The sequence below is a fragment of the Notamacropus eugenii genome, chromosome 6 (assembly GCF_028372415.1).
Source record: "Notamacropus eugenii isolate mMacEug1 chromosome 6, mMacEug1.pri_v2, whole genome shotgun sequence".
Lineage (NCBI taxonomy): Eukaryota > Metazoa > Chordata > Mammalia > Diprotodontia > Macropodidae > Notamacropus > Notamacropus eugenii.
Genome location: NC_092877.1, coordinates 59,835,435 through 59,860,512, shown reverse-complemented (window position 1 = coordinate 59,860,512; position 25,078 = coordinate 59,835,435). Strand labels below are relative to the sequence as shown.

General features: G+C 37.5%; 1 protein-coding gene and 1 non-coding gene across 4 annotated transcripts in view; one reads left to right on the top strand and one right to left on the bottom strand.

The window, feature by feature from the left end:
* JAKMIP1 (janus kinase and microtubule interacting protein 1) overlaps window positions 1-25,078 on the bottom strand; it is a 252,553-nt gene that overhangs the window by 168,156 nt on the left and 59,319 nt on the right. Inside the window, exon 1 of one of the 3 annotated variants that reach the window (XM_072620192.1) lies at window positions 21,621-21,892. The exons of the other annotated variants lie outside the window; for them this stretch is intronic. The gene's annotated coding sequence lies outside the window, so the exon portion shown is untranslated. Of the gene's footprint in view, window positions 1-21,620; window positions 21,893-25,078 lie in introns of those variants that run through there. 3 annotated transcript variants of the gene reach the window in all.
* On the top strand, window positions 13,990-14,096 carry LOC140512983 (U6 spliceosomal RNA). Its single transcript, XR_011970030.1, has one exon. It is a non-coding gene; the product is annotated as a U6 spliceosomal RNA (small nuclear RNA).

Genomic DNA, 25,078 nt, shown 5'->3' with positions numbered 1-25,078 from the left:
GTCTCTAGTGCTCAATAATCTATTATTGAGCAAAGTGACCAGTCCTCAACATTGTACTACCAGGGTAGTCCTTCCTCACTCAGAAACAAAATCAAGTGCAAGTCATGTTATTATTTCTCTGATGGCATGGTCTTCTTTGGCAATGAAGGATGAACACACATACCAGGGTACCACACTTTGGGTGGTAATCATTGTCGAGAAAGCATACTCACTGTGCATCTGTTTTAAAGGCAATCTGATGTCACTGAAAAGGGAAGGTAGCCTCTCAAAAAAATGGTCTTCACATGACAAATATTATAGAAACCAAGGGGAGTAACAGAAGTCATAATATTCACTTCCCCTTTTCTATTTGCACCATTTCTCCCAAACCATACTGTAAGTTTTTTAAGAGCAAGAGAATGCCCTTTCTTCTTGCATATCCAAATGTAGTTAGAACAGTGCCAGACAGAGGTTGGTATTTAATAAATATTTGTTGATTCATTGAAAGAGGGAAGATAGAACACAGGAGAATTTTTTGGCCAGGATGGGCCCTAAATCCAAAAGCAAACAGGGGAAAATGCATGATATCTTCCACGTACATTTAAAACAATAAAACAAAAACCTGATAGGTGGAATGTTGTTGCCAAACTGGAATTCAGAGAAATATGAGACTTGTATAAAACAGATGCAAAACAAACAAAATAGAACCAAGAGAAAAATGAAATGCACATGATTCTGTGTTTGTTTGAGGAGGCAACAATAAAAAGGAGCTAGACTCGGATTAAATGCAATGATCAACATTGGTTCCAGAGAGCAGATGAAGAGACATACCTACCTCCTTGGGTGGGGGAAAGGATGGGAAGGCTAGGAAGTCAGTATGGATTTCAGATGCGAAATACTGCTTAAACAGACAGATGAGGTCACTGTGTTCCGTTTGGTTTTGCTTAATTGTATTTGTATGTTGTGAGTTTGGGGTGGAGGGAGTATACAGGGTGTCCCAAAGGTCTTAGAGCAGTTTAAGCTTGAATAAACTTAAAACTACACTAAAACTCTTGAGACACTCAGCATTCAGAAATGACTGTGGTACAAAATAAAAGGTAATAAAAAGATAATTTTAAAGACTCAGAAGGAAAATAACAAGAATAATAGGAAGAACACTACATTTGAAGTCAGAAGGCCTTGACTAGAATTCTGACTCTTCTGCTTACTCTCTCTGATCCTTACTAGCTATGTGATCCTGCTCATATCAAATATACTCTAGACAACTCATTAACCCTTACATAAGCTGAGATTTCTTAATTGAGAGACAGGAATTTGGATACCCAGAGCTCCTACCTGTCCATAGGAACATAGCTAATGGACTTCCCAAGTAGGATCTGAACCCAGGTGTTTTTTATTCCAAGTCAAGCACACAATCACCTACTGGTCCTATTTCCTATGTCTGGTGCCACAAATTGTATGTCTACTCTATCTAACAAATGGCAACTAATACGTGAACATTCATCATGTCTCCCCTAAATCTTCTGTTCTCCAGGCTTGGACTTAGTAGAATCTCAGAGTTTGAAGGGATTATTTCAATCTGTACCTACACAGGAATTTCATTTACAATACCCTTGCCAAATGATTTTAGAGATGAGGAAATTCACCACTCCCTAAAGGAGAAAATTCTACTTTAAGACATCTCTAATGGCTAGGAAGTTTTTATTTCCAATGTGCCATTTCAGATCAGAGATTAAGGAATATGTAATTCACTAAATGTGGTGGCCCCTATAAGTATAAGCATTATAGTAGCCACATATGTGGTGGTAAACTAGTCCATAATGAACCCAAGTCTGGTTGATTACTGATCAACAGACATTTTTCTACATTTATTTCCCATCTTGAAGGCTTGAGTAAAACCACATCCAGCTTCTCCCTCCCTTATTTGGTCAGAGAACCAGGGGTTAAAATCTGTATGGGGTCTCAGAAATAACTTTTCAATATAAATGTTCTAGTCCAGTCCAATATTCCTGTTCCTTTCTTTGTAAAATGGCTATATTAATGCCAGTCTGGAGGTAGCTAAGTGGCATAGAAGATTAGTGTGGTATCAAAGATTTCTATCTTTCCATAACTGAGGAAAAAATAGTAATAAGACACAGAATACTGTTAAGCTGTGGCCTGAAAATCATATTTTCTTATTTTTGTTTTTATATTATTTTCAGATTAGCAAGCCTATATTTTCTCTCCTTTCCATCTCCCCACCTCTAAAATCAACAATATAGTGCAAGGAAAAAATTCACAACAAATATCCAGAGTCAAGAAAAACAAATCCCTGTATTGACTGTGTATGAAAATATATTTCTCCTTCTGCAGTTCTAGGTAGATGTATAGAGCATGCTTCATCCTTGGTCCTCTGGAATCATGGCTTATTATTGCTCAGTCTTAACATCTTTCAAAGTTTTCTTTATAATGCTGTCATATATGTTGTTCTCCTGGTCCTCATTTTATTCTAAGTCAATTCAAAGATCTATATGGCTTTCTGTGAAACTATCCTTTTCATCATTTTTTATGGCACAATAAAATTCTATTACGGCTGGGATGATTATCACTGGGTCAAAAGGTACGTACAGTTTGCTTACTTTGGGAGCATAGTTCCAGGTTAGAGAGTAGCACATTTAGACATTCCAGATTTCTAATATAACCAGGGGGTGCCCCCCATATCTGTTGGGCTGGGGCACTTTTCATGGAGCTGAGCATGTGTTCTGCCCCCTTCCACTAGATCACAGGCTCTGAAACTTTGCTGGAAAAAAGTGAGCCACCAGCAACTACTAAATGGTCCAACTATATCCCATTGACTAAGGGTTGCATTGAAGATAAGTGGTGACTGAGCCAGAAAGTACTATCCTTCAAGAGTCTTCAGAAATGTCCACAGAAAAGTTCCACCTCCTTCTGTAGTGCTCTGCCCAAATGCCTGTCTCCTTTGAACTACCAACAGGGATGGGGAGGGAGAATTAGGAAGATGATGAATAGCGGATTTCTCCTCTCTTCCTGTCCAGCAGCTACAAAGACTATGAGCAAATGGCAGGGAGGTCATGTGTATGTTACCTAAGCAAACCTGAGAAGGAACTCTAAGTCCTTGGCTACCTCTTCTCTTTTTTGTTTTTTTTTCCTCGAGCACAGGTCAGTCAGTCGGCTAAATAGATTCAGTAAGCCTTTGTTATATGCCAAGCACTATCACTGATAAGCAATCCAAAGAAACTCATGCTTTCAGACCTGGAGATAACCTTACTGAAGACGTCAGGAGTTCTTGTATCAATGCCAGTTGCACAACAAGAGATGACTTTTGAAAAAAATGTCTCAAAAAAGAAAAGCACCACCTTTGGAAGGATTCTTAATCTGAGAAGCTACAGTAAGCACCATGTTAGACTAGCTAATAGATGTGGACCTTGTGCATCTCTTGACCTGTGCCGGCCTGATACGAATGTAAAGGAAATAAATAGCTTACACCTGATACTTTGTGTACATGTTCTAGAAAGGATCTGTAAAATCACTTTCAGAGGTGATCCTATATATAAGCAATACCTAAATTTTGTTCTAGATATTTTTCCCCAGAGGTCTAGAGTGGAAACATAGCAAGTCATGGGATATGAAAAAACCTGATTTCTTATCTTTGGGGTCAGGTTCCCCAAGACTGAATCCAAGTCTACTTGATACCAGAGCCCAGTGTCAGAGTGGGCACACTTTGGGTCACACATAACTTGGATCTGGCACCATTTTTTATTATAAATCACAATTCTCAGAATTCAATCGCAGAATGTAACAGATCATTTCTGTTTGTGTATTACATTTTGGTTTGTTATATGATTTCTCCCATTCATTTTGATTCTTCTATACAGCATGACTATAGCAAAAATGTATTTAATAGGAATGTATGTGTAGAAATTATATAAAATTGTATGCCATCTTGGGGGGGAAGGGGGAGAAAAATCTAAGTTATATGGTAGATATTGTAGAACACTGAAAATAAATAAAATTAATTTAAAAAATAAAATATTGAATATGCTCAAAAAAAATAAATCACAATTCTTGCAGGCAGAAGACACTTAATAGAATTGAATTTTACACCAGCTTAACAGTCTCTGTTGCTAACTATAACTTACAACTAATCTCAATGCTATTGGTGGAACACAGAGTCTGACTTTGACCATATATAACTCCAGACATCAGACCAACACCATTTCACAGTGGCAGAGCTCTTTCGATCTAACTTATCTCATAAAGATGCTGGGAGACTTCATTAATTTGCTTTCCAGAAATCTGAAAAGGCTGGTCTAAAGCCAAGTCACAGTTTCAGAGATAGGGATCCACCCCAAACTGATTACATCAGGCCCCCTTCAAAGACACATATAAGAAGTACACCCCTGTAGACATCATCAGTTTGAGCTGTGGGGCGAGAAGAGAAAAATAGCATGAAAAATGAGAATATACAACATTCATTGGCTTTGGAGGGAGGGACCTCAGAGATCATGTGGTCCACCTAGTCATTTTACAGATGAGAAAACTGAGGCCCAGAGAAGGAAAGAGACTTGCCCAAAGTCAAATAGATGGTAAGGATCAGAGGTGAGATTTGGTTCAGTGGTCTTCCCTCTATGGCATGGTGCCTTGGAAATAGCACTAGAAGAGGAATGAGAAGATGTATATTCTAGTCTTGGCTCTAGCAAGTCACTCGTGGTCTTGAGCTTCAGATTCCTCACCTGCAAGATGAAGGATTATTAGATGATCTCCAAACATCTCCTTCTAGTTTTAAGATTCTAAGCTCCACATTCCAATGTCTTTACCAGCTTTAATGATGCATGGTTTCAGCCACACCAACCCAAACCAGCTTTATTTAGACCAAGCCAAAAGACAGGTCCCAGAGCTAGCCCAGAGCAGCCACAATCACTCAGGCATTCTCCTCCATGTCTGCCTTTCATGAATATTTCCTCGGTTGTCTCAAGAGGTAGTGAATTTCCCATCACTGAAAGTTTCCAACCAAAGACTGGAAGATCACTAAATGTGGACCATGAAGAGCAATCTTATGAGCTGCACAGGATGACCTCTGAGAATGCTTATAACTAACTCTGAGAGTCTAAAATGTAACTACACATGTTACAGTTTCTACTTTTTACTGGAGCTTCCTTTGGTTGTTATGAAGATCAGACTCAATATTCTAAAATACTTGGAGGTTTAGGGAGAGAAATCCCCAAGCCATCTTTGACCACTCCAATCCACCCTTTCCTTTCCTTTCTCTGAACTCCTATAGAACTTATTTGTTCCAAATAACTCAACACATGATTTTAAATTTCATTGCCCTCTCATTGCTTCAAGTCTATGGTTCTTGTCTTTTTACAATAAGCCTCTCAAGAGTTAGGTTCTCAGACGTTAGGTTCTAAGAGCAGAGGGCATGGCACAGTACTAAACACAGAGGAAGTAGTCAGCATTTGCAGTCTCACCAAAATGACTGCTCACAGGAGTCCTTTCCTAATCTTTCCAAATCATCTCATATGGCATTACTAAAAGCCCCTTTCCAGACAAATCTTTGTCTTATAGTCTTCAGATGAGATTAATACAAAGCAGTATCATTACAAAAAAATCACTGACAGGAGATCACACAAGACATCATATATAATGTTTTATATGTATTTATTACATATATGTGCATGTACATGTGTGTGTATGTACTTACGCATATATGCATACACACACTCCAAGAGAGGCAATGAAAATGGGTGGTGTTTTAGAAGCAATTGTCCCAATTCTTGCACATTAGGACATTAGATGGTTTTAAATTATTAAAACATTTTCCAAGAGATGTGATATGGAGTTGAATCATGGAACACCACTCTGCTCATCTGCAGTTACAACAGTGAACTTGAATATCACAGTCTCAGAGAATCAAAATTGCAGATGATCTGAAGGGCAAAGGAAAGACACAGCATCGTGTTCACATATTGCCAAAGAAGACTTATCCATGACAAGTAACAAAAAGAAAGATGTCAAAGATACGTCAACATATGAATGGAAAAGGAGATGGGCCAGTCATAAATCATGAGTCAGGGATACAGATGGGCAGCCCAGTGTAACACTGGTATTCACAAAGTATTAGTTACCTCATAGGAAGGTTTCCAAAATGGTGAGCAGATCTTTTGTGGAAGATTTATAGGAGATATGGACAGGAATACTATAAGGTATGAAGGTAGGAATGGATAATAATCTGTACCAGTAAAGGTAATATCTACATCCATAGTATTATAGATCCACCAATATAGACGAATGGCAATTCTGTCACTTTGTTGGTCAAAACTCCCTTATTGTTTAGTGAAAGATGTGTAATATTTTGCTTGCTTTCCCAAAAAGATTGGGAAATTTAGTCTTCTCACCAAGACAAAAATGAAAGCCTGAGTTGCTTTCCTTCTGAGCCTTAGTTTCACTATATTTTAAATAACTAAGTAAAAATCTCAGAAGGATTCAGAGTTGTGTAATTACTTGAAATTTCTGTTGTTGTCAGGATCTATTATGTCATCAGCATAAGGAGCACCCTAATGAGGAATTTCAGATTCATTTCAGATTAGCACCTTTTCTGCAAATTCAAGGTTTAAGAGTTAACTGAAACTCATGATCTGAGAGAAGTTACCTAGTACAATGAAAGACTTAGAACCCAAGGGTTATCTAGTCAGTATGTATCAGATCCAGGTCTTGAATCTGGGCCATCCTGACTTCAAGGATGGCTTTCTATCCCTTATGCCATGCTGCCTCTTTAAAAGCAAAGATAAAATGTGGTATTTTCAGACATGTCCATTTGTGAATTTTGTTGTTTTGTTTTATAATATTCATTTGCTATAAGGAAGGGAATTTGGGGGGAGTGGGACAACTCATGGGGGGAATATGAAACTTATATGCATCTGATGCTCTTACCTCATCTGATGCTCAGTAACAGCCCTGTGAGGTAGGTGATGCAAAGTAATTGACCTTATTTTATAGATGAGTAAAGTGATCCCTAGAGAGGACAAGTATTTTTTCCATTATCACAGAGCTAATATGAAGAACCAATATTTAACTTGGATTTGAATCAGATCTTCTGATTTCAAATCTACTGTACCTTCTACTACCCTGATAGCTATAAGTTAAAAGTAAAAATGATGAAAATGGAGGAAATGGAAGCTGTCCTTTATGTCTTTTATTGTCTTGCCTGAGATCTCTTCTCTAACCTTCACTCCAATTCCATACAGTATTTCACAAACCATCATTTCACATGTCAACAACATGAAGAAACAATAACACATTTTTCCAACTTTTCACTCTTTTGATTTTGCTTTAATATTTCTAGTGCACTTGTGCAATCATCGAGTTCTGTTTGCTCCATTCAATTTCTCCTTGACAGTACTAATTTCATTTTAATTTTATTATTTCCATTCACTCCCTTGGAGATTTTGTGATCAAGTTATTTTTTCTGAGTTTCTACTTGTATTTATTGTGCAGTTACTCTATTTTTCTGAGTTTACCTCTTGTTCTTATCTTAAACCATATTGTTTTCTATTGTATTTAGTTTTCTTCTGTTTACTCATGTCTCCACCCTCAGTTTGTTTGTTTGTTTGTTTCATTATTATTTGGGATTTTGTTCCAGGACCAAGAATAGTCCCTTCTTGATCTCTTGGATAGAGTAGCCAGTCCCTGATCTTGTTTCTGCTGTATTATAGATGATAGTGCTGTTGTCCTGCTATGATTGTTAATAAGGTAGCTGGGTCATAGAATACAACCTTGCCTTCTTTCTTCAACCTTGCATAGGACAGGGAACAAAGAATGGGACCGGAACTGTTCTTCTGCCTCCATATCCTCGTGACATAATGTGCATTTTGGCCTCACCCCTTCTCTATCTCCTTGCACGATCATCTCTGGGAACTGTTTTTATATCCTGAATGGATACTGGAAACTGACAGCTTTAGCATTTCTGAAGAACCCTACAATATGTGAAGCTTGGATGCCTCTTCCCAATTTTCATCTACTCTGTCAGTCACCTACTTAGAATCTGCTTTGTCTCTTGTTGTACCTACAACAGGTCAAGATTTTGATTCCACTGGCTTTAGGATCTGTCTATCAGAGATCATGCTGGGTTTAGAAACCCTTGAAGGGACTCTTAACAAGAATGCCCACAGGCTTCTGAGAGTTTTATTGTCAGAATTGGACTGAATAGAGAAATTTAATGGTTCTTTTTTTGTGTGTTTTATTGAATCTTTGTTTCATCTGTCACCCTTTGTCATCTTTCCTGGGGTATTTTTCAGATCTTGCCTTGTCTAAAGTCTTTCACATTGCCATTTGTGCCAAAAAATCCTATTTTACAAGTAAGGAATCTGAAGTCCAAAAAGATGGAATTATTTGCCCATGTATGACGCAGGGAGTCATAGAAGTGAGATTTGCACCCAGGTTCCTTGGCTCTACTGCCAAGTCTCTTTTCATTGCACTGTGTTGCCTCTAAAGTTAGGGCTTAAGTGTTTAGGAAGAGTTGTAGACTAGTTAGATATATATTATTTGGTAGGCATTAAAGGCATCTTCTGTTACTACCTTTTTGTATACAGGGAGAATATGAACCTAAGAACAAATGATTAGCAATATCCAAGGAAAGAGGCTGCTCTCCAAGTGCTCACTGAAACTCAGAGAGAAGGCTGTGTAAGTAGAGGAGGACCAATGTAGTAGTGGAAGAATATTGGTTTGCACTAAATCTCTGCCATCAACTATTTGCAAGACCACTGAATAATCAGTTAATTTAACATTTTGATATAACTCCTCCCCTATCTCAAAGACCATGCATGGTATTTGAAGCTGAAAAGGTTTCCCTCCTATTTTGCAGATTAGGGAGCTCAGGTCCAGTAAAGTCAAACACTTTGCTCAAGGTCATCCAGTTAGTATGTAGGAGTAGTGGAATATGAGTTAAGAGGAGACAATAAAAGGGAAAATATAGTTCTTACCCTCACTGAGCTTAGATTTAATAGTATGGAGGACAGATATATTATTTTCCATCACCACTCCCCCAGCCCATGGCACACATTAACTACTTTGAACATGTTGAAAGGGATTGAATTAAATCATAACACAGCAATCCGTATGGCTTCTAGCACATGACAGCACTTCCCTTTTCTACACCATAAGGAAGCCTGGCTGGCACCTGCAAAGCCAGCTTTGAAGAATACCCTGACAGAGCACTGCATGAGTCAAAGTCGTCAATCAGCTGTCAGTCTACTCCCTGCTTAGTTTGCTTTTCCTTGGCTTCCTTAACCCCTTCACTGCTCCAGGGAATGTCGAACTTGGCTCTTGCTATTGGCTTCTGCTCCTATGTGTTGTTGATCCAGTCTGCTTTTTGGATGCTCCATCTTTTGTCATGATGTCTCTGCTTTCAATCCTTTGTTTTACTGAATTTCAAAATCTTGCCCCTACCATTACTCTGCCTCCTTCTAATATATTTTAGAGGTCCCATAAATTCCTAAATGTGGAAATATCCTAGTCCAATGCCTTCACTTCAAAGACGAGGAAACTGGGGTCCAGAAAGGTAAAGAGATTTACCCCAGCTTCTGCAGTCAGTTTTTGGTAGTGCTAGGATTCAGCCCTATATCTTCTGTATTAATCCTATGTTCTTTCCACCACACTTTGTGCTGTTTACTATCTCCATCCCCATGAAGAGTGTCAGACTTCATAGTCATCTCAGTCTAACAATTAATAATAAAAATGATAATAATTATAATAGCAATAAGATCAAGTAACATTTCTATAGCACTTTTAGGTTCACAAACTACTTCACACACACACACACATACACACACACTCATATTCAACAGAGATATAATTAGGAGTTCCAGCACCCTGGATAAAGTCAGGAAGAGCAAAAATCAGGCATCTAAGGTATGACTACTGCCATGAGAGCTAAGATAAAATGGAAACAAAACTCATGGGAATTAGGGAGGCTGAGAAATTCAGAAGCTGAAACATTAAAAGGGAGTAGAGGTTGGGGTGGAGAAAAAGACTGTGATTTAGATGCTGAACTGACCCAGGAGGAAGGAGAGTGATCTGGAGGGTCATGAGGCTCATGGATAGCAATAACAATAATTTGGAAAGGACAAAAGAAACTCTAAAGGAGGAGAGATAATGGCTGAGTGATGACATCAAAAGGAAGGCCTGAATGTCTCAGTTTGGAACAAGAAGTCCAACTCCTCCTTGTATCTCAGGGATACAGACAAAAAGGCAACCAGTGATGGAGAGGGTGCCAAGAGATATAATGTCTTCAAGAGAAAACTAGGTTTCCATGAGCAACATATGATGAAAGGAATGTGAGAAGAGATCTAAGAGGCAGATGAGTTTGTTAACAATAGAAGAATATTCCAGAGAACATAATCAGTAAAGAGTAGGGGAAATGGAGAGAGAGTAGGGAGGAGCTGAGTTTATCACTTGAAGGCAATGAGATAGTCTACTCTGATAAGAAAGCTGCCCCTGATAGTCAGTAAACATGAATTCTTAAGCACTTAGTGCTAAGCACTGAGGATAAGAAAAAGGAAAAAGAAATAGTCCTTGGCCTCACTGAGCTTAGATTTAATAATAGTGACAATGAGTAAATAAATAGTTTTATACACATTGCATATAGATCTTGCCCCAGGGACATGATGACTATAGGACCATGGGGAAACAGTGAGGTAGCTCAGGGCAAAACAATACGGTCATTTTGGCCAGATGGCCTGTCACCTGAAAGTAGGGGCCAGGGAGGAATACTAACATAAAGAAGTTTCCTCCTTGAGGGAGAGGAGCCAAGATGGTGGCATAGAAACAGGGACCTGCTAAAGATCTTCCCCCAAACTCCTCAAAAAAATCTGTAAAAAAGAAAGATTAAAATAGATTCTAGAGCAGCAAAAGCCACAAAAGGACAGAGTGAAGCAAATTTCTGGCCCAAGACAATCTGAGAGATCGACAGAAAGGATCTATCACTCTGGGCTGGGAGTGGAGTGCAGTTCAGCATGGGCTCTGCCAGGCATGGATAGAGGTGAAGCAGGCCTTAGGGGATTGAATCTCTGGTAGCTACTCTGGTTTCCAAACCTCTCAACCCACAAATACCAAAAACAGCTTCAAAGGTCAATGGGAAGGGTCTCTCGTGGTCTGATCTCTCACCTCAGCCCCAACCCCAGCAGCAGCAGCCACTGCTGAAGCAGAGGCTGCTTCTAGAGACCTATCCTTAACAAAGAGCTCAAACATCAAGTAAATGGCTGGGAAAATAAGCAAATGGGGAGAAAAGAAATAGACTATAGATTCTTACTTTCCTGGTGAAGAGGTGTTTTCTTACATCATTGGTGACAAGATCAAAACATATAACCAGAAGAAGACAACAAAGTCAAAGCTCCTGCAATATATGAATCAGTCTTAGGACATGGAAGACCTCAAAAGGGATTTTGAAAATCAAATAAGAGAAGTGGAAGAAAAATTGGGAAAAGAATTGAGAGGGATGCAAGAAAATCATGAAAAATGAGTCAACAGCTTGCGAAAGGAAACCCAAAAAATTGCTGAAGAAAATAATAGCTTTAAAATCAGACTAACCCAAAATGGCAAAAAAAAAAAAAAAAAAAAAAAAAAGTTCAAAAAGCCAATGAGAAGAATGTCTTTAAAAGCAGAATGGGTCAAATGGAAAAGGAGGTCCAAAAGTTCACTGAAGAAAATTTGAAAAAAACTTGCGAATTAGAGTGGAGCAAATGGAAGCTAATGACTTTATGAGAAATCAAGAAATTATTAAAAAAAAAAAAAACCTAAAGAATGAAAAATAGCAGACAATGTAAGGTATCTCATTGGAAAAATAACTGACCTGAGAAACAGATCCAGGAGAGATAATTTAAAATTATTGAACTACCAGAAAGCCATGCTCAATAAAAGAGTGTAAACATCATCTTTCAAGAATTTCTCAAGGAAAACTGCCCTGACATTCTAGAACCAGAGGGTAAAATAGAAATAGAAAGAATTCACCAATTACCTCCTGAAAGAGATCCCTAAAGGAAAAATCCTAGAAATATTGTAGCCAAATTCCAGAGTGCCCAGGTCAAAGAGAAAATATTATAAGCATCCAGAAAGAAACAATTCAAGTATTGCATAAACACAATCATATTAACACAAGATTTAGCAGCTTCTACACTAAGGGATCAGAGGTCTTGGAATATGGTATTATAGAGGTCAAAAGAGATAGGATTAAAACCAAGAATCACCTATCCAGCAAAACTGAGTTTCATACTTCAGAGGGAAAAGATGGAACTTCAATGAAATAGACTTTCAAGCATTCTTATTGAAAAGACCAGAGCTAAATAGAAAATTTGACTTTCAAATATAAGAATCAAGAGAAGCACGAAAAGGTAAACAGGAAAGAGAAACCACGATGGACTTATTAAAATTGAACTGTTTACATTCCTATATGGAAAGATAGTATTAGTAACCCATGAGACCTTTCTCAGTATTAGGATAGCTGGGGGGAATATATGGATGTGCGTGTATATATGTGCATATATATATGTGTGTGTGTGTGTGTGTGTGTGTGTGTGTGTGTATGCATGCATATATGTATGTATGCATATGTATATGTGTATGTATATGTATGGAGAGAGAGACAGAGAGTGACAGGGCACAGGGCAAGCTGAATATGAAGGGATGATATCTAAAAAAGAAAATTTAGTGTTGAGAGGAATATACTAGGAGAAAGAGAAAGAGAGAAGTAGAATGTAGTAAATCATCTCACATAAAAGAGACAAGAAAAAGTTTTTACAATGGAGGAGAAGAAGAGAAAGATGAGAGGGGAGGATGAGATTTGGCTTCAGGAGGGAATAACGCACACTCAGTTTGTATGGAAGTTTATTTTACCCTACAGGAAAGCAGAGGGAAAGGGGATAAGAAAGGGGGAATAATAGAAAGGACAGAAACTTGGGGGAAGGGGTAATTGGAAGCAAACACTTTGGTAAAGGGACAAGTCAAAGGAGAGAACAGAACAAAAGGAGGGTGGAACAGGATAGAGGGAAATATAGTTAGTCTTTCACAATATGACTATTATGGAAGTATTTTGCATTGCTGTACATGTATAACCAATATTAACTTGCTTCCCTTCTCAATGAGGGTAGATGGGGAGAGGGGAAGGGAGAGAACATGAAACTCAAAGCTTTAAAACTGAATATTAAAAATTGTTTTTACATGCAACTAGGAAATAAGATGTATAGGCAATGGGGTATAAAAATCTATCTTGCCCTACAGGAAAATAGAAGGGAAGGGGATAAAGGGCAGGGAAGGGATAGAAGGGAGGGCAGATTGGAGGAAAGGATAATCAGAATACAAGCTATCTTGGGGCAGGGGGAGAGAAGAGATGGGGAGAAAGTTTGAAATTCAAAATTTTGTGGAAGTGAATGTTGAAAACTGAAAATAAATAATTTTTTAAAAAGTTTTCTCTTCTCCACTGCAACAAGGTCAGTGACTAGGCCAAAACTCCAGGCATAATGTCCTGATGTGATACAAAGCCTAATTACTCTCATATTTGGCTTGGGGTTGTTTTGGGTTTGTTTTTTTTTTTTTTAACATAATCACTATGTGGATTCACTTTGTTTTTATTATGCTTATTTGTTACAAGGTATTTTTTTTCTGTTTTTAGTTGAGTGGGGGAAGGATTGAGTGGATTGAAGAATTTTTTTTTAAATAGAAGAGAAAAAGAGGAGGATCTTTGAATTTTATATTGCCCAGACTAGAAGTGTTGTGGTCAATCACAGGTCTGATCCCAATACTAATCATGAGCCAGTTCATCTCCTCCTTAGACAGCCCAGCTGGCATCCACTTATGGAGGTTCACGTTGGCTCTGGAGCTAATACTGACATCCAATAGACTTTCTCCCTACTTCACAAAACTCCCAAACTCAAGTGATCACTGGTTCAGCCTCTCTAGTATCATTGACTTTAGGCATGCTCCACTGCTCCAGGCTTAAAATATTTTTAATACATAGAGGTGCTTGCTTCAGCAACACAAATACTAAAATTGGAATGATACAGAGAAGATTAGCATGGCCCCTGCACAAGAATGACATGCAAATTCATGAAGTGTTTGATATTTTTACCTGCAAAGACTTATATGAACTGATGCTGAGTGAAATGAGCAGAACCAGGAGAACATCATACACAGTAACAGCCACAGTGTATGAGGATTGTTTCTAATAGACTAAGCCCTTCATCACAATGCAAGGACCTAAAACATTCCCAAAGGACTCTTGAGGCAAAATGCCATCGACATCCAGAGAAAGAACCATGGAATTCGAACGCAGAATGAAGCAAACTATTTTCTCTTGTGTTATATTTTGGTTTGGTTTGGTTTTTGTCATGGTTTCTCCCATTCGTTTTAATTCTTCTATGCAATATGACTAACATAAAAACGTGTTTAATAAGAATGTATGTGTAGAACCCATATAAGATTTCATGCCATCTCAGGAGGATGGAGGGAAAGGCAGAAAACTTAAAACTTATGGAAATGATTGCTGAAAACTGAAAATAAATTAATTATTTTTTTTAAATACCAAGCACAGTACAGGAGAAAGTTTAGGAGGAAGAACAGACAAGTAGGAAGTAACAAAACGAATTTATACACTTTTTCTAAAGCAGTAGGGAATAATGATTCACAGTGTTTGTTCTCTCTATATAGAAATACATATTTTGGGGTGTTTGTTAAGTTCAAATTTTTAAAAAATATTGACTACAAAACATATGGTCACCTAGATTCACTTGAAACCCTCCAAGGAGCGCAGCAGAACTTACCACTCTATTTAACTCCAAACACACACACACACACACACACACACACACACACACACACACACACACTATTGAGTACAATAAGGCATATAGGAGTCTCTGAAAGTTTTTTTTTTTTTATTAAAGAGTGGTCCTCACATTTGTTTTTAAATGGAAATCACCGATATAGTCATTCCATTGTATTTTTATGCAGAGAATAAACAAGCAGAAATTAAATAAAAGAAGGGCTCATCCCATAAAATCTGTTATTCATGCACTAGCCTATATATTTTGCAGCCTGTCCTTCCACCATGACAATGAGTATACACGAATGAAACAATACACTTGTATTTAGCCCTTTAAGGTATTCAAAGCTCTTTAAAGTATTCAACAAGCAGCTCGCTCTGAAAACTGAGACAACAAGAAGATCATAAATTTAGAACTAGTAGGCACCTCAGAGTTCCTTCAGTACAGTCCTTTCATTTTACAAATGAGTAAACTGAGTCACAAAACTATGAAGTCAGGGTCAGGTCTCATGACTTCGAATCCAGGTCTTTTTCACTACACTATGCTTACTCCCAAGTCCAAGAGGTAGATCACCTGCCTCGAGTTACAATTAATCACAGCATGCCACCAGAAGGAAGTTAGTACCACTGTTGTTTCTGAGTTGTGTGACCTTGGTAAACCACCTTCTTTCATTAGCCCCCCACCTCCCCTTCCCGCTATGATCCATGAAGGATCTAGAGCAGAAGATTTTCAAGTTGCTTTCTAGATCTGAATCTGTGATGCCTCACAGGGGGTACAAATTACCCTTTTATAGCCAAGGTAATGCTAATGAGCACAGACAATTAATACTTGGCTGTGAGAAATCCAGATCAGATGCTGACACAGCTTTAGCAGACTGTTCTACATTCCCTTTCCTGATGGAAACTTGCAAAAATAAGCCAAATGCTGTCTGTACTAAACATTTGCCTTCTGATACCAGAAGCCCTGGTTATTAAAGCCTTTCCTTCCCTGGTGTAACCATTGTATAGCTAAATGGATGAGTGAGGTATATTTTTTATTTTAGAAATTCTTAACAATGTCAACCTTCCTTTTTCACACAGCACATGTGCACAAAACCCCACAGGATGCTCAGGCAGCCTAAAATATCTAATGATCAAGCCAAGGAGAGAAGTGGAGTGGGGTCAATTCACTCTCAACCATTAGATTTGCTGCAGAAATATAGATAGGTAAGTAGACAGATATGTATGTATATATGTATACATATATACATATATGTACATATACATTTATATCTCACAATGAAAACTCGTCTATGTCTAATGTTGCATGCATTCATTCAGAACCTCAGCTATTCACTCGGTATTTCCTCTAGTCACTATGTTGTGGGTAAAACAAAAGTTTTACAACGGAAGAGTGGAAAGGAAGACTGGACAACCACATTTGATATGTTACAGAGATTCTTGTTATATGTTGTTGCATGGAGGTTGTTGTAGGATTCCATGATTTAGTATTCTTGTTCATCCAAAACTGAGATTCAGAAATTAGATTTGTTAAGTCCCTCCTTCTATAGAAAGCCTTTCCCAACCTCTTAGTTCTACTGCCTTTCATCTGTTAACTATTTTTATTCATCCTGTATGTAGCTTGTATGTAGATTTCATTCTTACTTGTTTTTAATTTCCACCCCGCTTTGGATTGTGAGCTCCTTGAGAGCAAGGACTATCTTTTGTCTCCTTTAGCACTTAGCACAATGCTGGGCACATAGTAGGCACTGAATAACTGTTTGCTGACTTACTAAGATACATTTTTTCCTGACAATCCATAATAGCTGATGTTCTTAATAATTCTCATTAATACTCTTTTGCCAACTTGGGCAAAATGAGTTTATTTAGTGGAGTTCTTTTAATATTAGATTGTAAATTCCTATTGGATTTTAGGTTCCTTGAGAGCAAGAATTGTCTTTTTCCTCTTTCTGTATCTCCAGCACTTATCACAATGCTTGGCACATAGTAAGTACTTAAGAAATGTTCATTGAGATGCTGATGCCATGGCTACCAATATGGATAGTGTTCCTCAAGGTTCTGTCCTAAGCTCTCTTGCCTTCTCCCTCTATATACTCATTGAAAGTAACTCACTAACTTCCATGGGTTTAATTATCATCACTACATGTAATACACAAGAGTTTGGGGGAGGTGGGGGGACACCAAGTGTGTGCATTTGTGTCTCTTTATGTTAATCTGTGGCCAGTATCTCACCTTAGCCCCCTTTTCCATACTTCCCTATTTCTGTCAAAGGTACCACCATTCTTCTCGTATCCCAGGTTCAAAACCTCAGCATTATCCACAACATTCCATTCCCTCTCATTTGATATATTCAATCAATTGCCAAATATCACCATATTAATCTTCATAATATATCTTGCATACTATCCCTTTCTTTTCATTCATATAGTTACCACCTAAATTTTGACCCATATCACCTCTTGCCTAAATTATTATACAGCCTGCAAGTCTCTTCCCACTCTAGTACTTTCTACACACTGCTACCAAAGCAATTTTCCTTAAGCACAGAATTAATAATGTGACTCCCTTATTTGGCCGAATTTAATGGAAAAGAGAAGTCTTCAGTTAAGTTTGTAAAGCTCTTTATAACCTAGCTCCAAGGTATCTCACCAGCCATATTAGACTTGATTAGTTTTCTTATATTCTACAATCCAGTTGGAGTATTTTTCCCTCTGTCCCCCACACATTATACTCACATTATCTCCGATCTTCCTGCCTTTGAATTTCTCATCCATCTCGTGCCTGAAACACTCTCTGTCCTTTGACTGTGAAGCTCAAACAACATCTTAGGGATGAAATCTTTCCCATTCTTCCAAAAATACCTTGTACTTAACTACTTTGTATTTATTCACTTTTATTTATGCTGTTTACACAGTGTACATAGTTACCTATGTACACTGCTGTCTCCTCCATTAGAATCTAATCCTTTATATTTGTATCCCAAGTGTCTGACACAGTGCCTGGCACATAGTTGGTGCTTAATAAAATGTTTATTGATTGTATATCAGTTGTCATTCATTATGGCTATGTGAACAGCCCATATCTTCTCCTGGTCAGAGATGTCTTAGGAGGTGTCCATGTTATCATTTCTCTATCAATCCATAATGTACCAGAAAGAATAGACCTGACCACCGTTCAGTCAATGGAATTGGATTCTCCCTTTGGTTAAAGACTTCAGGGGCTGGACAGCTCCCAGGGAAAAGACAGAGGAGGAGAAGAGGTAAAGAGCACAGAGCAAGAATGACGGGGAGGAGCCATTGTTCTGGCAAAATCCGCAGCAAAATAGAAAAGGACTTCTCAGGAAAGAAGATGAGGTATCAAAAGGTGGAATTCATGTGTTCCTGACTTGGGAGTTGCCTGTACAATACAGATCTTACATCCTTCTATTACAGTCTATCAAGTGCCTGACTCAAATAATATTAAATATTACAGACCAACTACTCTAAGCTAGAGTTTTAATTACCATAAATGAAGGGTAAAACTAGTTATCTGCCTCCGCACAGGTCAAAATAAGTGAAATATTCTATTGATATATTTTTTAAAACCCAATATTCAAAATATTTAATGACAAAGGGGTGGTGCTATTTTAGTGAACTGATAGGTCACTATAATCAAAGATTTGATACTACATAGAATTCAATGTAGCTGCTGCCAAAAATTCTCTATCATTCTTTGATTCAACTGAAAGTTTCTTGATGACAGGAATTATTGTCTTACACATGATTTTTATATTCCCTCCCCATCTCTTAACAAAACCCTTTACACAAACTCAACTCAACTCAAATACCTGTGTATAACTATACCAGATTGCTTCCCATCTCAGGGATGGAGGAGGGGAGGAAGGGATAGAATTTGGAACTCAAACTTTTAAACAAAGAACCAATGAATGATCAAAAAAAATGTTTTTACATGTAATTGGGGGAAAATAAACTATTTTAATATATAGATATAGATCTCTGGAAATACACTGATAGTAGGGAACTCTAATCAAATCTGGTTTCCAGTTCAGCATAATCTAAAACAAATTGTAAATAGATAGTTATCCTGACAGAAGTAACACTTGTCTGTCTGGATGTCGTTGAACTGTTGCCGAAGAGCCGCTGGTTAAAAGAAGCATTTGGAAAAACATAGTAAGATGTGTTCTAGAATAGATCATCTACTAAGGACTTTGCATTCTTCATTTTAAGTGATTTGCTTCAATTAGAACAACTCTGAGGTACTACCTCACAATACATCGGATTGACTAAGATGACAGGAAACAAAAAAAAAAAAAGATAAATGCTGGACAGGATATGGGAAAAGTTACACAAATGCACCTTTTGAAGAACTAAGAAGCCATTCAATCATTCTGGAGAACAGTTTGAAACTCTGCCCAAAGGACTATAAGACTATGTATACCCTTTGACTTAACAGTACTGCTACTAGGACTTTACCCCAAGGACATCAAATGAAAAGAAAATAAAAACTTATATGTACAAAAATGTTTATAGCAACTCTTTTTGTGGTAGCAAATAACTAGAGTAATGTCCATGAATTGGGGAAAGGTTGAACATGTTATCATACATGGATGTGATAGAATACTATTGTGCTATAAGAAATGATGAAGGGGACAGTTCCAGAAAAAAAACATGGGAGGATATATGAATTGATACAAAGTGCAGTAAACAAAACCAGAAGAATAATCTATACAGTAACATCAATATTGCAAAAACAATCATTTGTGAAAGATTTAGTAATTTATCAATACAACGATCTACCATTACTCAGAAGGATGTAAAATGATATAAAATACTCTCCATCTCCAGATAGGGAACTGATAGATTCAGAGTGTAGATTGAAGCATATTTTCTCTCTTTATTTTTCTCAAAAAAATTTTTATTTATATTTCTTTATATTTATATATCTATCTTTATATTTCTTAAAAATACAATTTTCTATTATTTATTTTTTTCCGAATTTGTTTTTTTCACAATAAAGCTAATCAGGAAGTATGTTTTGCAAAACTTCATATTATAATGAATATGTTGCATTTCTTGCTTTCTCAATGGGTGAGTGGCTAGAGAGAGAAAATTTGGAACTGAAAATAAAATTTAAAAAATAAAATATTTTTCTCTTCATTATTCCAGGAAAGGAAAGAGCTTTGAGCTGGGGGTTAAGAGATATAGGTTTGACACTAAATCCCTGTGTAACCTAGCAGAAGTCACTTTACTTAACTGGGCATTGGCTTCTTCCTCAATAAAACTAGGAAATCGAACTAGATTCTCTCAGAAGCTTCCAGCTCTAGAATTCATCTGATAAACTCCAAAAGTAGTTGTGATGTAGTGGAAAGAGCTTTTGTAAATCTTAGTTCTTCTATTTTGTACTTGTGTAATCTTGGGTGATTCACTTAATTTTCTCTGTCTCAGTTTCCTCATCTGTCAAATGAGAATAATAGTGCTTTCATTACCTACCCCAGAGGTGTAAGAATTTTAAAAGATAAAAGTATATGGGGAACTTTATAAACTTTAAAACTCTGTAGAAAATGAGTAGCATTATTCAACCTCTCCTCCCTTTTGATCAAAGATTAGATTGGGTTTAAAGCCAAAAGTAAAGGGGTGAGGGGTGGAGGGTGGGGGGCCAGAACTGTCTTGAATGAAGAAATAGTACCAGCCTAGAAAAAATGCTGAGAATGGTCTTTACAAAAAAGAAAAAGAAAAGGAAAAAAAATTGTGTGAATCATTTAATAGGGATTTATTAAGCACCTGCTATATCTCAGACACTGCGCCAGTGCCATTTTATATAAATAAAATTAATAAAATGACCTCTACTTATAAAGAGTTGGGGTTTAAAGGTGCAAAGGATCTTTTAAGATTACCATTAAAAACAGCAACTATTAAGTGTCTAATGTGTACAGAGGACTGTATGAGAATCTATGAAGATGAAAACTTGATATAAAGGTAAAGTTCTTACCTAGGTGAAGCTTACAGTCTAAAGAGGGGATAAGGCACCCACAGAGATATCTAAATATCAAATTATAGGTCCATCAAAGATACGTGAAGAGACAGAAAGCGATTGACATCACAATCTGAATCTAGAAGGTTTCAGCACAGCCTGGTATATTCTTTTGACATTAAACTCCCTGACTTTGTCCCGTGTCTCATCTTCCCTCCACTTTGTGCCACATGAAACCTTCCCTGATCACCTTTCCCTTCCTCTCAGGAAACCATATTTGCTTTTTTTTCTATGAATTCATAGAATTCATTACCAACAGGAAATATGATAAAGAAAGTGGAAAGAGCATTAGATACAATGATGAGGATGAGGATGAGGATGAAGATGATGATATAGTATTTACATACCATTTACTGCGTGCTGGACACTGTGCTAAGTACTTTACAATTATTATCTCATTTAATCCTCACAACAAGGGGAGGTAGTTGCTAGTATCATCTCATTTTACAGATGCAGAAACTGAGGCAAATAGGGGTAAGTGACTTGCTTAGGATCACATAACTAGCAAGTATCTGAGACCAGATTTGAACTCAGGTCTATCTGACTCCAGGCCCAGCACTCTATCCACCGCACCTCTTAGTTGCCCTTAGGGTCAGAGGACCTCAGTTAAAATCCTGGATCTTCTACTTACTAACTATATTCCCTTGGGCAACTTGCCTTAGTCTTTCTGAGACACAGTTTCACATCTATAAAATGAGACTAGAATAGATGATGCCTACGGGTCTAATAGACCTAACTCTATGCTCTTACGACCCTTTATTACGATCTGTTTTGAATTATAGTTGTGTACACCTCTTACCTCTTCCACTAGCCTGCAAGCTCCCATGAGGCCAGGGACCATAACTTGTGTCTCTTTATTTCTCTCAGGGCTGAGCTATAACTTGAGCAGAGAAGGCATGGCAATGCATGGTTTGTTGAAAGATGATCTCACTGCACATCAGTTAATTAGACACAGGAAATTTCCCCCTTCTTCTGTTTCTCTGATGGACTCCCACTTCTATAGCATTTTAACATATATAAAGTACTGCGCCCCAACAAGCTTGTGAAGTGGGCTATTAATTACCTTTCTGACAGATGATGAAACAGAAGCCTCAAGCTAGCAAGTCATCTGGCTGAGGTCACAATGGCATGCAAAGGTCAGAACTGAGATTCGAGTCATGATCTCCAGACTACAAATTCAATTCTCTCTTCGCTATCCTACAGAGATTTTCTAACACGCTCTCATAAAATGTCCCTTATGGATACCATTAAACACTGAATCCTAGGCTGGATGAACTAGTCTGACATTTAAAATATTCCTACACCCAAGAAATGATGGGTTTCTTTTCCACCACCACTTTTAAAAGACCTCTGTTTCACTTTGTGTCACTGTAACTAACTCATCCATCAACTTCTGACAAGTCTCTGGAAAAGTGGCAGAAAGTGATTCAGTCAGCATTTTGTCAGATATAAAGGTGATGCTAGTGCAAAGAGAGAGTGCATCTGTAAAATGACCATAATAATGCCTGCCTTACAAGGCTATTGTGAGCAGTGCTTCAGAAAGCTTAGAATCCCAGCAAAATTGTGGTAATCATCATCATTTTGGGTCAAGCAAACAGCTGATAATCATGGATCATGTAGCAAAACCATAGGGAAAAAAATTCTGGGATCTCATTTTTTCAAAAAAGCCTCTTTCAATTTTTTCTACTAAAAGGAAATAATTTCTAGTGCCACAAATTCCACCCAATCTAATTTGTTTTCAAAGGACCTATGGATATTCAAAAATTTTCAAAGGCCTACTTATAATTTTAAGGGTTCAAAATGTTTCTGAAATTACTGAATTCTGACATATGCCATTTAGAGAAGAAAAAAAGCCTCTCAGGATAAGAAATCCATCATCCACGAGCTTAGGATTCTTTTAACTACCAGACTCATCTATTCAGCCTATATTCCATTTGTTAAAGTATAAAAGAGACATTTTACATGAGAGAACATTTTAAAGTAATCTTTGGGATGATTTTCTAGTTTGGGAAATATTGTTCAGAGCTATAGAGAAAGTGAATAAGGAATGCTTGCTTATATTCATTTATCTTCCCCCACCTGCGCATTATTATTTGCTTATTTTTCAAGCAGTCACTGAACAAGGATCTATTAAATATTGGTAGAGCCCTGAGAGAGGCCATGGAAGGAGATGCAAAAAAAAAAAAAATAAGATACCTCTGCCTTCATGGATCTGCCAATATATTAGGTGGCTATAAACTTGTACTTGGATATTCACAATACAAAATGGAAAGTGATGAATACATAAGAGAGGGATGGTGTTTGATGCAAGATTCAAGAAAGGAAAGATCATTCCCAAATGAGGAAGATCTCAACTTCTGACACTAGTCTGCAAGTTATGTAGGGAGACTAAAGGAAAACAGAGCAGTCATCATTTTTGTTCCCTTAAGGGTACAAAACAAAGTATAGAGAATTCCTTATATCAAATTTATTACAAAAGTTTCCAAAGAGCTTTTTTTAACCAGTTCAGCAGCATCCTTGTCCATCAGATATGGAGGTAAAACTTCTATGCCCAAAACAATGGGAAGGTGTATGAACTGATACAAAGTGAAGTAAGCAGAAGCATGAAAATTACACAGTGACTAAAGCATTGTCAGTGGAGAGATCAACAACAAATCAGACATGAATACTATGATATTATACTGATCAAGATTGGTCCCAAACAAGAGATAGGAGAATCCATCTCCCTCTCTTCTTTGGGGGTCTCCGGGTGTAAAACATCATATATACTGTCAGACCTGGTTGATATGTTGGGTTGTTTTACTGAAATTTTTCCCTTTTTTTAATCTTTGTTATAAGGGAAGTTTCTTTGGAAGAAGATGCAAAAACAATGGATAAATAAAAATTTAATAAATCACTTTTATACCATTGAAAAGACAAAATGTTTTATTAACCAGGAACAAATTAAGTAGGACACTTATTGCATCATGTACAGTCACAATCCTATACTGCTTTCTTGTCCTTAACTTGGTATATAAGAAGTCATAAAAATCTTACATCAGAAATAAAGTGGGAGGGGGGCAAATTCTGCTTGCATCTTGGAGTCAAGACAGATTGAGCTCAGTCTCCTATACCTTCTTTACCTATTCCACAGTCAAAGAAGGAGATAATTTATTCAGAAATTAGTCTTTTGAGGTATTACCAAATTCTCAGTGATGGATTTAGCTGAGTTTATTAGAGTCTACTTATTCAGACAGAACTAAAAATAACTTAGAAAAAACGTTAGCAGCTTAGAAAAGGGTTAACTAGAAAATTCGTCAGAACAGACTTTCCCCCAATTCTCTGAGCTCTCTAATTTACGTAGTTTCTTTACTCTAAGCTCCTGTGTTTATTCATTCAAAGCTAAACTTGGCAATATTATGCACCTTGACCAGTTTCATTTCCAAACTCTTATAAATATAAGAAAATTACTTAATTCCAAATGCCCTGCAAAAGTGTTGTAGTTCAAATCTGGTAGTCACTTCAATTAAAATGGAATGCTGCTTAGCAAAGGTGAATAAAAATAATTATGTCCTTTACAGGTGATCAGGCTGTCAAAGTGGTTTGAGAGTCACAACAAATATGCTTATTAATAATTACTGAGATAGAGTCATTAATAATTAGTATATTAAATGTTTATTAATCCAAATAGAGGGAAAGTTTTACATCAGAGAATCAGAGGCACCAATGTGTCCCAGAATAAGCAAGGGAGTTGTCAGAAACAATGGCTTCAAATTCCAGCTCTAGTACTTATTATTACTTGTATGACATCAGACATTTCTCGCCTCTCCCTCTCTCTCTCTCTCTCTCTCTCTCTCTCTCTCTCTCTCTCTCTCTCTCTCTCTCTCTCTCTCTCTCTCTCTCTCTCTCCCTCCCTCCCTCCCTCTCTCCCTCCCTCTCTCCCTCCCTCTCTCCCTCCCTTCCCCTCCTTCCCTCCCAACTGCTTCTCTTTACCTCTGTCAGTTTGTCTCCCCCCCTCTCCATTTAATAATAATCCTTTCCTCTCTTCAAATCTCACCTTCTCTCCCATTCCTCTCCATTCTTCTCTCCTCCTCATCTCTCCTTCTGCTTCTTCTTCTCTCCCAGTTTATAAAATTAAGGGGTGGGGCTCAAATTACCTTCAGAGTCCCTTCCACATCTAAATCCTATATACAACCATGTTGTAGTGTCTGAGATTTGGAAAGGAATCTTTCCAAATGGGGTCATCTAGTCCAACCCTCTCCATATATACTTCGGGAA